The sequence below is a fragment of the Petaurus breviceps genome, unplaced genomic scaffold (assembly GCF_028583685.1).
Source record: "Petaurus breviceps papuanus isolate PSGF00001 unplaced genomic scaffold, PetGlider_PUasm1.0 90594, whole genome shotgun sequence".
Taxonomy (NCBI): Eukaryota; Metazoa; Chordata; class Mammalia; order Diprotodontia; family Petauridae; genus Petaurus; species Petaurus breviceps.
In genome coordinates, this window is record NW_027187281.1 from 130,774 (window position 1) to 144,806 (window position 14,033).

The window sequence follows — 14,033 nt, forward strand, 5'->3', positions numbered from 1 at the left end:
TGGCTATACCATCAAAGTAAATGTCCCTTTATAAAAGCTAATGGATGTTAATTGGTTAAATGGGTCTAGGGTGTTTAGTGATTGGCATTTAATAGTGAGAGGAACACATTAGAATGGGGGCCTTAGTTGATGGAAGTAGAAAAAAACTTCCCTAACCCTTCAGGGAACTTTGAGGGAAAGATATAACTATTCTCACTCTGGAAGTACTGGAACATATATTTTGATGTTAAATCTGTAAATGACTCTAAAATTGAACTTTTGTTCTCTTTGTAAAATATAAGTGCCTTAGGATCACTACCAACTCTTCCCTTCTCCAGCCTTTGTTCTGACCTTTTCTTTTTTATCTGACTCTTTATGTATTTTTTTAAGTTTTGTTTTTTTTTTAATTTTCAAGTCTCACTATGTTAGCATCGTTCAACGACTTGGTCAATGTAATAGCATAATTTTTTTTACAAATGACCCTATGTAAAAACCTCTTACATTAAGATAAAACCAGCTAATTGGTTAAAAAGAATGTTTGTGTAACTTTCTGGAGATTCCTCTCTAGTTAATGACAGAGCCTCTTTTGAAGTGGAAACTTTTCTCCATTTTATTCCAGACCACTTTGGTTTTTAAATGTCCACCCTCTGCTCAGAACTATGGGAGACTAGTTATGGAAGTGTTGCCTACATTTTAAAATTTTGTGTCATGTTTGAATTTCAGATTGTTTTTGTAGAAAAACCGGATAAAATTCTGATTAGTGTCTATTGATACTTTCTTTTTTCTTTCTGGTGCCTTTAAGGACATTTTTGGGGGGAAGGGGTTGTTGTTATTGTAGTTATGAAGTTTGATGGTGACAAGGCCTAGGTAAGTTGTTTTAAGTTTCTCCCTTTTTAAAAAAAAGAGGTATATTGATTCTTATGATCTCTAGACTTTAGGAATTCTAGGGAATTTTTAAATTTTCTTTTTTTTTCCCTAGGTAATCAGGGTTAAGTGACTTGCCCAGGGTCACACAGCTAGTAAGTACCTGAGGTCGATTTTGAACTCAGGCATTCCTGACTCTAGAGAGGTGCTCTATCTACTTTGCCACCTAGCTACCCCACTTCTAGGGAATCTTAAAAACAATTTACTGAAATGTGGTGAGAAAATTTTTTTCTTCAAATTTATTTTCCTTTCTTTCTTTACAGAGGTGAAGGAGGACTATAGGTATGGAACACTGGATGTATTCAAATTCAGTGGATGTGTTTGCTAGTTTTGCTGAACTATTTTCCCCCTTTTATTCTTTATTACAAAGGATGGTTCTCTGGGAAGGAGAGGGGGTAGTGATGTGTTTGAAAATGAAGGTGATGTAAAAACAAAAGATCTCAATGAACATTTTTTTAAAAAGATTCTTCTTCTCAATATTTTGAAGGACCCAAGTAACTGAGGATTCCTCTCCTTGATCTGTTCTCCAAATTCAACACTTTAATTTGTATTGCTTCCAAATCTCTTTCTAGGGTGAATTACTTTCTGAACTTGTTTATATACTTCAACTACATTATCTAGTAATCTGTTTTCCACTGTGTTATTGTCGCTTTTGGCTGTATCCATTGATATTTTTCAACCTTTATTCATTATCTTTAATTTTGCTGAAATTTGCCATTATCTTCATACAAGATTTTTTAGCTGCATTGAGTTCTTTTAATTCCCTCAAGGATTTCTTATCTGTGTTCACTTCCTCTTTTAATTATTCTCATTATTTTTTCTAATTTTAATTCTCCCATTAATTCCTTGAGTAGATTTGTTATACATTTGAACATCTCTTGAGATTTGTTACAATGTTTCTTATCTTCTTTCTAATAGTTCCAGTAAATTTTTTTTTCTGGTGCTTTTTCTACTTCTCTTGTTTCATAATATTTTTTGTTTTGTTTTATTAAATTGAGATTCACCTTTAATTTGTTCATTATTGAAATTCTTTCTGTGAGCTTCCATTTTCTTTTGAGAATTCCCCCAAATCATATTTCATGTTAGCATTTCTATGGTTGTTTTTGAGGGACAGCTTGAGAAGCTTCTGTTCCCTCTGCCTTCTTTTGGGAATTTCCTTTCCCTCTAACCTTTTTAGGAAGCAAATTTTTAAAAGTTCAGAGAAAAGATAGGTATGAATGATCCCTTGGTCTGAAGCATTAAAAGGAAAGATGTTTTGAGAGGGGTAAAAGTAGGTGTGAGAACCAAAATTCTGATGCTAGTCACAAGTGATCCTGGTGGTCCTGTTGAGGATATTAAACAGTAAGCATTTAAAGAGCCCAACACGACTTCATAGGGGTTCTCTAGTGAGCTTTTGAAAGAACATTACAAAAGATGGAAACTGGGGCACTTAACCAGGAAAGGATTGATTATGCAAAAAACCCCAACCATGTGGCATTCTTGCAAGAACACTGGATTTGGAGTGAGAAGATCTGATTTTGGTTCCTGGCTCTGCTTAATTGTTTGGCCTTAGAGATGGAGATGTATTCTGAACCTTAATTTTTTTCCCATGTGAAATGTGAATAATACTTGTGTAATAGTATTTCTCCCTTCTCCCTCCATACTACCCCAAGTTCAAAGGTATACAATCAACCAACAAGAATTTATTGAGCACTCACCATGTGTCAGGTATGTTGTGGATCTGGGTCAGCATTCATTAAAAAATCATAGCTAATAAGCCTTACTTCTGTGAGAAAACCAGAAAGGATAAATTAGTTTAATGCAAAAGATATTTAATCAAACCAATTAAATTTTATAGGCATATGAGTGATGTAATCCTCATACTGAGGTATAGACTAACCATCCATTAGGAACAGGTCAACCAGAGTGAAGGACTAAACAGGGCTAGAAAGCATCCCGACCTTTAAGATTCTCACATATTGGAGGACACAACATGGAAACAACTATTTACAAACAAGATAAATCAGGAAAAATTAGAGATAGTCTTAGAGGGAAGTCACTAGCATTAAGGAAGTCAAGGAGAGTCTTCTTGGAGATCAGATTGTAGCTGAGCCTTGAAGGAAGCCAGGGAAGTGAAGGAAGTAGAGATGAGGAGGGAGAGCATTCCAGACGTGGCATACACAGCCAGTAAAAATGTCTGGAGCAGAGAAATGAAGTATCTTTTTCAAGCTACAGCAAAGATATCAGTGTCCCTGGATTATAGAGTAGTCAGAGGAGAGTAAAATATATAAAAGGAATGATAGGCAGGGGCCAGATTATGAAAGGCTACAAAAGACAATCAGAGGATTTTATATTTGATCTTAGAGACAACCGGGAATCACTGGGGTTTATTGAATAGGGTATGATATGGTCAGACCTGTACTTTAGGAAGTAAGCTCACTTTGATAGCTAAGTGAAGGATGGACTAGAATGGGAGAGACTTGAGGCAGGGAGCTCCCAAATAGCAGGCTATGTTAGTCTAGGTATGAAATGATGAGAACCTGTACCAGGTGCTGGTAGCGTCAGAGGGGAAAAGAAGGCAAGATCCAAAAGAGGTTTATAGCTATTAGAGTTAGATGGATCAAATGAAAGATTTTAGAGGATGGGAGAGACGTGGAAATGTTTTTAGGCAACAGGGAGGCAGCCAGTAGACAGGGAGAGACTGAAGATTACTAAGAGGGAATAGGGATCACAGAGGAAGCAATCTGCTGGAGAAGCTGAGATGGGAGAGGATCACTTGTGTATGTAAAGAAATTTGCCTTGGCATAGAGAAGTATGAATATGAAGCAGAAGTGAAGGAGGAGATGTTAGGGAAAGTCATTTGAGTGGAGTGAATTAAAGTAGGGAGAATTCAGAGGTTTCGACAAATTGTCTCAATTTAAAAAAATAAAATAGGAGGCAATGTTCTTGGCTGAGAGGCGGGAAGGGGAGCCATGGGAAGTTCTAGGAGGGATGAAAAGATCTGGAAAAACCACTGTGATGAGTGGGATAGGGAATTCATTTAGGAGGTGTAAAAGGATTGCTTTGCTGCAATGAAGACCCAGTCAAGAATATGTAACAATAATTCATAGTGGACTAAGTCAGTATATTTTAGGATTTTCTCCAGCTCATGAATAGGAGCAAAGGCAGTGAGTGGAGGGAGTAATCCGAAGCTGGGGCTTAGTAGGGCAAGATTAATGATAGGACAAGGGAACACGGGACTAGAGGGGATAGTAAAGAGTGTATGGAAAAGGTAGTGGTTCGGTAGGCAGTCAGGTGATGTAATGGTTAGAGCAACGGACCTAGAGTCAGGAAGCTATGAGTTCAAATTTGGCCTCGTATACTTACTAGTTTGTGTGACCTTGGGTAAGTCACTTTACTGCTGTTTGCCTCCATCTCCTTAACTATAAAATGGTGATAATAAAAGCATCCAACTCCCAGGGTTACTGTGAGGACCAATGAGATGATATTTGTAAAGTGCTTAGCATCTGTGCCTAGAACACAGTAGATACTATATAACCCTTCTTCTTCTCCTCCTCCTCCTTCTTCTCCTTATAGTAATGCATGCTGATGTGGTTATAGCTTCTAGTCTAACATCCTCCCGGTCTCCTGAGCTAATAGAAGCCCAACTGTGGACACATTATCCATTATGGTGACTCCTCATACTCCCCATCATGCCAATACATCTCTACCTGAATACTACAAGTGACAAGAATTTTTCTTATATACATATGGGTTCATGTTTCCATAGGTTATTATACCACCAGTGGGGTGGGGGGTAGACACATAAACAGAGAACACACATGGCTAGGGAAGGTGCATGAAGACATGCATGTAGGAAATATGTGTGGCCAAAAGAACATCAGAAAACATGTAACCAGAGAACATGCATGAAAGGGGCACCTATACCAGGAAAGATACTACAACAGAGAATGGAAATTCAGTGACCACCAGAGGGCTGCATGATGATACTACCAGAGGACATTTACTGCTCGAAAAGAATTGAAAACGAGTTGCCCCAATCATGTTTGTGGCCTGGCCACGGGTATCCCTGGAGAAGGACAATGGGGTGGAGGGAGCCCCGGGGGATCCTCTCTGCTGGCGGGGAGTGCTTCTCTTGTGAATCCTGAGCATCTTCTATTGTCTGTTGGTCTTCAGAGCCATTTGCTGCTACCATCATTCCTGATATAAATTTTAGAATGAATTATTAAATATGTAGGTTGTGAGCACTTAAAAATGGAAGTGATGATTACCAGAAACCAGTATAGGCTTAATGGAAACCTACAAGTTTAATAAAAATTAACTAAATTTTCTTTTTTTTTTGGACAAATGTGTTATATTAGTAGATCAAAGAAATACATAAAATTTAACTTTCTTCAACAAACTTGTATTCAGTGCCTCCCAAGGGCCAAGCTCTGTGCTCAGAACTAGCAATACAAAAATCAAAACAAACAAATCCCTTCAAACATTCCTTTCTGTCAAGAAGCTTCAACATTTCGCAAAATTTAATTTTAGTCCTCCTGACTAGAACCTCTAGATATTATACTTCTAGTCCTAGGGAAGTGAATTCACTGACTTCTGGACCTCCTTTCCTAGGGCTGAGCTATGACATTTGATTAGTCAGTTAACAAAGCATTTGTTAGGCATTTTATGGGTCCAATCAGTAAAAACTTGTTCTGAAGATCTCTTTTTACACATATCACCCAATTTCATATTTATGATCTTTCAAATCATGGGAGAATATTTTCTATTTTGTAAGTCTTGGGTATTGATTCTAATAATGGTATTATCTTGTCTATCATTTGATTTTGTTGTTATTCTGATGAGCCAATATTGTCAACTTTTTTATCATTCACTCCTTTAATATGTATTTATTGAATGCCAATTTTTTATAAGGTATTTTGTTAGATGATATAGAATGAGTCGGGGGGAGAGGAAGATCAAGAGCTGTGATTTCATCCTTGTAGGAAACACCCAGTGAGCAAATTTCTTCCTACCTGTAAAGATCAACTGTTCAGTAACTTAGTCTCAGAGAGACACCTGGGTTACTATAGGGTAAGTGACTTGCCCAGGGTTACACAACTATGAGTTACCACAATTTAGAACAAAACCTTACTGACTTTGATACTGCCTTCTCCCCACTACACCCAGCTGCCTTTTATGTAGAGTATATATGCAGAAGTAATAGACAGTTAGTCAATAAGCATTTATTAAACACCTACCTTGTAGCAGGAACCATGCTAAGCTCCTATCATGGCTCTCTTCTAACTCTAGCTTTTTATAATTGCCACTTATAAACTGAACCCAACCATAATCCAACTCTTTGTGACACCATTTGGGTTTTTCTTGGCAAAGATCCTGGAGTGGTTTGCCATTTCCTTCTCTAGATCATTTTACGAGTGAGGAAACTGAAGGAAATAGGGCTAAATGACTTGCCCAGGGCCACATGGTTGTGTGATCACATTTGAACTCAGGTCTTCCTAACTCCTGGTCCAGCACTCTATACATTGCATCATGTAGCTACCCTAGAACTTATCTTGCACAAGGTAAAAGATAGTTTATAAGAAGATCTGTGGTATTTTCTCACTGACTCATCCATGAGTCAGCCTTGTTGGTCCTGCTCCGAACTTTGTGAACTACTTTCCTATTATGTACCCCAGTCCCTCCTGGTACTCAGTGATCAAATTCTCTGCTTTGTACTTGAGTAACTAGATTTTGAGACTGTACTCACAGACTCACATAGTTGGAAGGACCCAGAAGCCATCTCTAGCCCATCTCATCCCTGAAAAAGAATCCCCTCTATAAAAAGCAGAGAGAAGAGAGCCTTTTTTTTTTTTTGCCTTTCTCTATGTAATTAATCACCCACCAGTCAGCCCTTGCTCACTACTCACTTTTGGGTCTCCAACAGAGAAAGTGCTATGGTTTTTTACCTTTGGTCTTCACCAGTCTCCCTCTTGGCTTCCCTCCCTTTTCTGGAAATGATTCTGGCCATATTGTATAAGGTATCACATTCTTTCTCTCTCTGTGCATAAGAGACTCTGAGATTTGAAGTTGATAAAGTTATGTAAAGGAATGTTTAAACCCCCCCCCCCACACACACACACACTTGTCCTTGAAATAATAAACCATGGATTTAGCTAGAGAACAAGAAGGGTGCTCTTTGCCTTCTCTAGAAAATAGCAATTCACTGTTTAGAATGTTGCTTGTCCTGCTTATGTTGTGACTCCACAGTTATCAGATCCCCAAACTTTCCGTCAATATCTTCAGGAAAACCTTGTACCTTAGACTAAGTTTTTTCTATCCTATAGGCAGCATAGTCTTTTTTGTTCTCTTTATTTATTTACTTATTCATTCATTCATTTACTATTTCATTCATTCACTCTCACTCACTCACTCATTCATTTGTTTGTTAGTTTATTTATTATTCATAGGCTGGTTCTCTCTATCTTGACCAGGTTGAAAGTACAGCAGCTTCTCTGGGGCTTGATCTCAATTTCTATTGGCAAAAAAACTCTAGCCTTCTCCATTTTTCCCATCTCAACTGGTTCACTCCTTTTAGGCAGCCTAGTGGTACTCCTAGGGGCTCACCATATTGATGTTATACTTAGTGTGAAAATCTTAGCCTCTCCAGCAGCAGGGACAGGCATGAGGGCACCATGGAGTCTGGGAGTAGCCATAAAAATGACACCAAAGGTCTGATTTGTCTCAAAAGTCAAAATAATCACACTGTGGTTGGATGATGTGCCTTACAGTATTCATGCTTTGCTAAACTGATAGTAGCAAGGTTCTAGCTGGATTAGGATCCCGTGCATTTTGAGGTCCTCCAAAGTATTCCCCTTTCTAAACATTTCCCCTACCCTCTGAAGAGTTTAGAGCCACCACCACCAATGGGGCCATTCTCCTTCTATGTAAAGCTAGTCTAGCCTAAGGGTGGGGTAGTACATAAAGTGCTACTTACAATCCTATCTAGAGACATTGAATTTTAGATCTGGAAGATAATTTCTTTTTAAAACTGTAACCTAAAATTTTTTTGTAATGTTTTGTTTTTCTATCACCTATATTTTCAAATACATTTTTCCTCCTTCCCCTCTCTGAGAGCCATATAACAAAGAAGATTAAAGGAGGTGAGGGAATGTAGCAAAACTAACCAGCACATGAACTAAGTCCTGTGCAGCATTCCATATCTATAGCCTCCCACCTCTGCGAAGAAGAGAGGAAGATCCATTCTCATAGCTCTATTTAGGGGCCAACAGCATTGTTTCATTTTGTTATTCTTCTGGAAGACATTTTTGAGATTATATTGCTACACATGGAGTTCTCAAACATGCCCCTAGGATGATAGGGAGATTGTAGGATGGTCACAATGTCAGAAATGCGTCCTTGACTGTATCTGAATAGCCTGATCACAGGCTATCCCACTGCCACTGGGAAAGGGAGCAGGTGCAATCACAGTACCCACGATGCCTCTTTCTTCTCCTTCCTAACAGATCTGAGCTAAAAATCACCCCCACATGCTGGTAATAACAGTGAATTTACTAGTGGGGCAGGTCTCCTGTTCCTGGTGCTCATCCACTTCCCAGAATCTTGGGTTCAGAAGAGACTTCAAAGCTTATCTAGTTTAATCCATACCTTAACTAAATACTCCTCTACTAACTTCCCAACAAATATTCATTTAGTCTTGTAGCAGCAGGCACCCCAAGCGTCCTCAGGGTTTGCTGCTAATACAGGTTCTTGGATCTGCTTTGATAAAGGAAAGCAGCTCAAAATGGGTTAACAAGCTTACTTTAATCAGTCAGACATATATCCTTTACCTAGTTCAGGGGAAAAAGGTCAGCACCCCGAACTTCAGAAGACACAGACAGAATTATCAAGACAGAAACAGATCAAGTAGACAGATTTCAAATTGTCCAACCATTACCTCCATACCCAATTAACATCTGGGTTTCCACATCTGGGTTTTTCAAAGCCGGGGGGCTCTGGACAACGGCTTCCCATAATCCAGATCAAATCACAGAACACTTCTCAAAGTGAGCCCCACAACAAAGCTACACATCAGGGCTTATATAGCCTTCTTCTGGCTCAGAGAATGCAACAACCTTCTAGACCCACTGGCCAATCAAGAAGTATCTACTGAAAAACAAGCCTCCCACCCCAGGCTCCAGGTGCACTTTGGCCTAGGGGCAGGGAAGATCTTTAAAATTTACATTCCCATTACAAGTCTCTGTTTCAAATCCTTCAGGAGACTGAGAAACAACTGTTTTCTGAAGCAGACCATTCCACTTTTAGACAGTAACCATTATTATTTTTATTATTATAGGCAACCAGGCTTAAGTGACTTGCCCAGCATCACCCAGCTAGTAAAGGTCTGAGGCTGGATTTGAACTTGGGTTCTCCTGACTCCAGGCCCAATGCCATTCACTGTGCCACCTAGCTGCCCCCAAAGCTGCCTATTCTGCTCATTGCTACATAGTGCTAGGCTCTCAGGAGCTATGTAGAACACATCTCATTCATTATCTCATGACAGCTCCCTAAAGATGTGAAAATTTAAGGTCATGTACCTCTCTCATCATCAGCATTCTCATGCTCTAGGTCTTTTCTTCTTCAGGAGCTAAGTATCAGTCTATATCTCCTTCATCTTTTGAAGTTGATTTTTTGAACCCAAGTATAAAATTTTACATTTATCCTTACTAAATCTGACTTTGGATTACTCTCTGATGTGTTCCTACTAGTTTTCTTTTTCTCTTCTCTTCTTTTTTCTTACAGTAAACAATTAGAAGAGATATGAAAACTTGGAAGGCAAGAGAAAAACTTACAAAGAACAAAGTCTCCATTATTGGAGGCTGGAGACCAGGTCTCAGTTGATCACAAGCAGGATTCCCTCTGCTTTATAAAAAAATTAATTTTTATACAAGTGATAGGAGGGGTCACACAAGATAAAATGGACAACTTTTAAGTAAACAAAATGTATAAGTTATTGTACAAATAAATCTAATACAATTTAAAATTAGAGGAGAAACAGGTACCTGGGGGGGAAAAAAAAACCTTTGCAGCAAGTTTCTCTAATAAAGGTATTATTTCCAAGACATACAAGGAAGTGATTAAATTTATAAGACTAAAAGCCATTCCCCAATAGATATATGATCAAAAGGATACAAACAGGTACTTTTCAAAGGAAGAAATTTTAGCTATCAACAACCATTTGAAAAGTTCCCCAAATCATGTATAATTAGAGAAATTCACATTAAATAACTTTTAAGTTGCCCCTTATACCCACCAGACTAGCAGAGATGACAAAAGAGGAAAATAACAAATATTGGAGGGCATGTGGGAAAACAGGGTACATGAATGCACTGATGGGTGGAGCCATGAATTGTAGTAATTCTAGAAAGCAATTTCGAACTCTGGCCAGAAATTTACTAAACTGTGCATGCCTTTGACCCAGCTATGACATTATTAGGCTTAGACCCTTAAAGAATTAAAAAAAATCTTTGTACAAAGATATTTATAGCAATGAAGGGCTAAACAAATTTTAATATATGGGGGTAAGGGGTAGGGAAAGAGCTGATTTCTATTAATTAAATAAGATAAAATTAAAAACAAACCCAAACAAATTGTGATATATGACTATAATTGAATCTTATGGTGACATAAGAAATGTTGAAATGGATAGGCTCAGAAGAAAATTGAAAGACCTTTATGAACTGACACAGAGCAAAGCTAAAACAATTGATGGAATGATGGCATTGTAGAAGAAAACAAATTTGAAAGACTTTAGGACTCTGATCAACACAAAAGGACCCCCCCTCCCCCAAATGAAGGAAACATACTATGCACCTCCTACTAGAAAACACATAAACTTATGCAGAAGACATATTTTCAGATGTGACCAGTATGGGAACTTGTTTTACCAGACTAAGCATGTATGTACTCAAGGCTTTATTTTTTGTTTGTTTGTTCATAGTTTTGCTCATTTTGGGGGCTACTGGTTGGGGCTTATGGCCAGTTACTTATTTCCCTTCTCCTTTTGAATAAAAATAAAATTTTTTTTGGTCTTTTTGGAGGAAGGCAAGGCAATTGGGGTTAAGTGACTTGCCCAAGGTCACACAGCTAGTAAGTGTTAAGTGTCTGAGGCTGGATTTGAACTCAAATCCTCCTGACCCCAGGGCTGGTATTCTATTCACTGTGCCACTTGGCTGCCCCTAAATAAATTTTTTAAAAAAGTTTTAAGATGTTTTGTATTTTTGAGGGCAATTGGGGTTAAGTAACTTGCCCAAGGTCCCACGGCTAGGTTTTTTTTGTGTGAGTGTGTGTTAAGTGTCTGAGGCCAGATCCGAACTCAGATCCTCCCGACTCCAGGAGCAGACACTCTCTACTCACTGTGCCACCTAGCCACCCCTTAAAATGCTTTTAAAAAGATTTTGGTCATAACCACAAGTTATAATATAAACTCAGAGCTGAACCCCACTTTAAACCTCAGGGTTTTAATACTGAGTTAAGAAGGTAAGACAATGGAGTAAAAGAATGGCTTTGTTTTTCTTTGAAACTATTAACAAGAAAGAGGAAGAAAAGAACAAAATTAGTAAGAATTGGTGAAAAGAACAAAATTATTCATTTGTTTCAAAGCTAATTCCATATGTGTATCTGTTTATAATTATAATTATTTTATTAAAATTATTTTTATTTTTTAGACTTTCTTTTCTTTTAATTCCCTTTTACAATCTACTCTCTGAAGGTGGTTTATTGTTTATAACTACCCCCTCCCCAATTCTACATCCTCTCATAAATCCCTTTCCCTTTTCTATATCCCTCCTGTTTATATGTTGAATAGAAATCAAATTTAATATACAAACTCTATTGTGTATGTTCCATTCAAATAAGACTTAGATTCCTGCAATGCCCACTCCTCCCGTCCTTACCTCCATATTTTCGAACTTCTCTTGCACACCCCAATTTTGAGCTTTTCTTTCTGATCTGGTGCCTTTTTTAGACCATTGTTGAAGTATATGTGGGAGAGCTGGACACTTCATCTCCCTTTCATGCCATCATCTTTACCAGACCCTTTTGGGTTTTAAATAATAGATATTCAGGCCTTTTCTCATTCAATTAAACCTTGTGATCTATTAGTTAAGGTTACCATGAACCTGAAAGAATCACTTAGTTTTCCAAGTTTAAAATATCAAAGAGGTATGTTTCTATGATTCATACTGATTATACATTACCTTTATTTCTTAATATCTCTCTTTTCCCTCTCCTATTACAATGAACCATCCCTTGTAATAAGTAATAAAATGTAGAAAGAGAAAAATAAAGCAGTTTGGCAAAGCTAACCAATTCATCAATGGAGTTTGCAAGTATATGTAATATTCCACACCCATAATACCCCATCTCTAGTGAGAGTAAGGGATAACTCAAGGATTACTTGTGGGCTGCATTACATTGGTTAAGTCCTCTAGAACACTGGACAGATTGTCCATGAATGATCTGTTGGACAATAGGAATGAGGGTCCTATAGGACAATAAGGGGTAGAGGGGCTGTGATTGGCATAATTAGAAGTGCCCACATTGATGCACAAGTGAAGTACTCTCCTACTAATGCCAATAAAGTTGTTATGTGTGGGTTATGTGTGTTATGGAACATGCCATCTCAGAAAAGTCACAATTTCATATGACTCCAAAAACAGTGGGTACCAGGAAAAATGCTAACAGTTAGCATTTTATTTATATAGCTCCTTCCATGTGTCAGGCACTGCACTAAGTGCTTTTCAAATATTGTCTTATTGATCCCTATGTGCTATTGTTACTCCCATGTTATGGTTGAGAAACAGTGGCAGACAGAGGTTACGTGATCTTCCCAAGGTCACACACCTAGTAACTATCTGAGGCTGGATTTGAATTAGTTTGAATCTTAGTGACAAGAGTCCCAGCACTCTACCATGCCATCTAACTCCTCCAGAAGCAGATGAGTGTGCATAAGCTTCAGGATATTATCAGATATTGCCATATTTCATGACTTGGCAGGCATGAAAAACTATGTAAAAGGCATCATCGAGGGTATTGATGACTGGAAAAGCATGTGGACTCATCATGGAGGAAAAGTGAAGGTTAATAGGAGGATAACCTAAGTTTTGCTCTCATGTTTACAAAAAATTAAATGAATAGAATGAAATACTTGTGCCTATTGGGTAAAATATCTATAGAGGAATTATGAGAAAATGTAAGCTGTAATGACAAAAGACAAGAAGATGTGGTAGGATGATAACTGGTGCCACTGGAGGAATCCTATGTGCTTATCTGGTCACAGATGCATTAAAGTTAATATGAAAAAATTGTTATTACAACTGTTGTGATTGATTCTGAATTTATATTTAGTGAAATCTCACTAATTTATCTTCATTAAAATCAGTGTGACAATGAAAAAACTAAATTACAGAATCTTTTTTTAAAATAAAAATGTAGTTTTTATGATTTTAAGCACATAAAAGTATTTTGAAATAAGCAAGTTATACATTCTAAGAGAAATCTGTAACTCATTTAATATGAAGGCAAAAATAATACATAGGCAAGATGGAATGGTGGAAAGATATTTAGTCTAGGAATCAGGAAAACCTGGGCTCAAGTCCCACATCTGACACACACTGGCTGCATGATCTCAGGCAAGTCACTTAGCTTCCCAGTACCGCCCCTCTCCCTTGCAACTCTCTAACACAGTAAGCTGCAGATCAATAGGGGATCTGCATTGAGAGAGGGAGTTTCCTTCTCAGGAGCTCCCTACACTAAAGAAATCACAGGTTTCAGGTGTTTGTTTAAATCACAAATGAACAACAATGCCATTAATAAGTGATTTTCTTTCTTTCTTTCTTTCTTACCTTCTTCCCTCTCTATCCCTCCTTCCTTCCCTTTCTACTTCCCTCTCCCCATCCTTTCCCTCCCTCTTCTTCATTCCTTTCTTCCCTTTGTTTTCTCCCTCCTTGTTTCCTCCCTTTCTCTCTCTGACCCCTTCCATTCTTTCCTTTTCCTCCCTTCTTTCCCTCCCTCTTTCCTTCCATTCTTCTCTCCCTTCTTTTCCTTTTCCTTCCTTCCTTCCTTCCTTCCTTCCTTCCTTCCTTCCTTCCTTCCTTCCTTCCTTCCTTCCT

At 38.0% G+C, this 14,033-nt stretch overlaps 1 long non-coding RNA gene across 1 annotated transcript in view; it reads right to left on the reverse strand.

Annotated features, from left to right (window-relative positions):
* The window catches only part of LOC138142560 (uncharacterized), a 65,437-nt gene that overhangs the window by 19,263 nt on the left and 32,141 nt on the right, over nt 1-14,033 (reverse strand). Inside the window, exon 2 of the long non-coding RNA XR_011163461.1 lies at nt 2,601-2,668. This is a non-coding gene — a long non-coding RNA (uncharacterized lncRNA). The remainder of the gene's footprint in view (nt 1-2,600; nt 2,669-14,033) is intronic.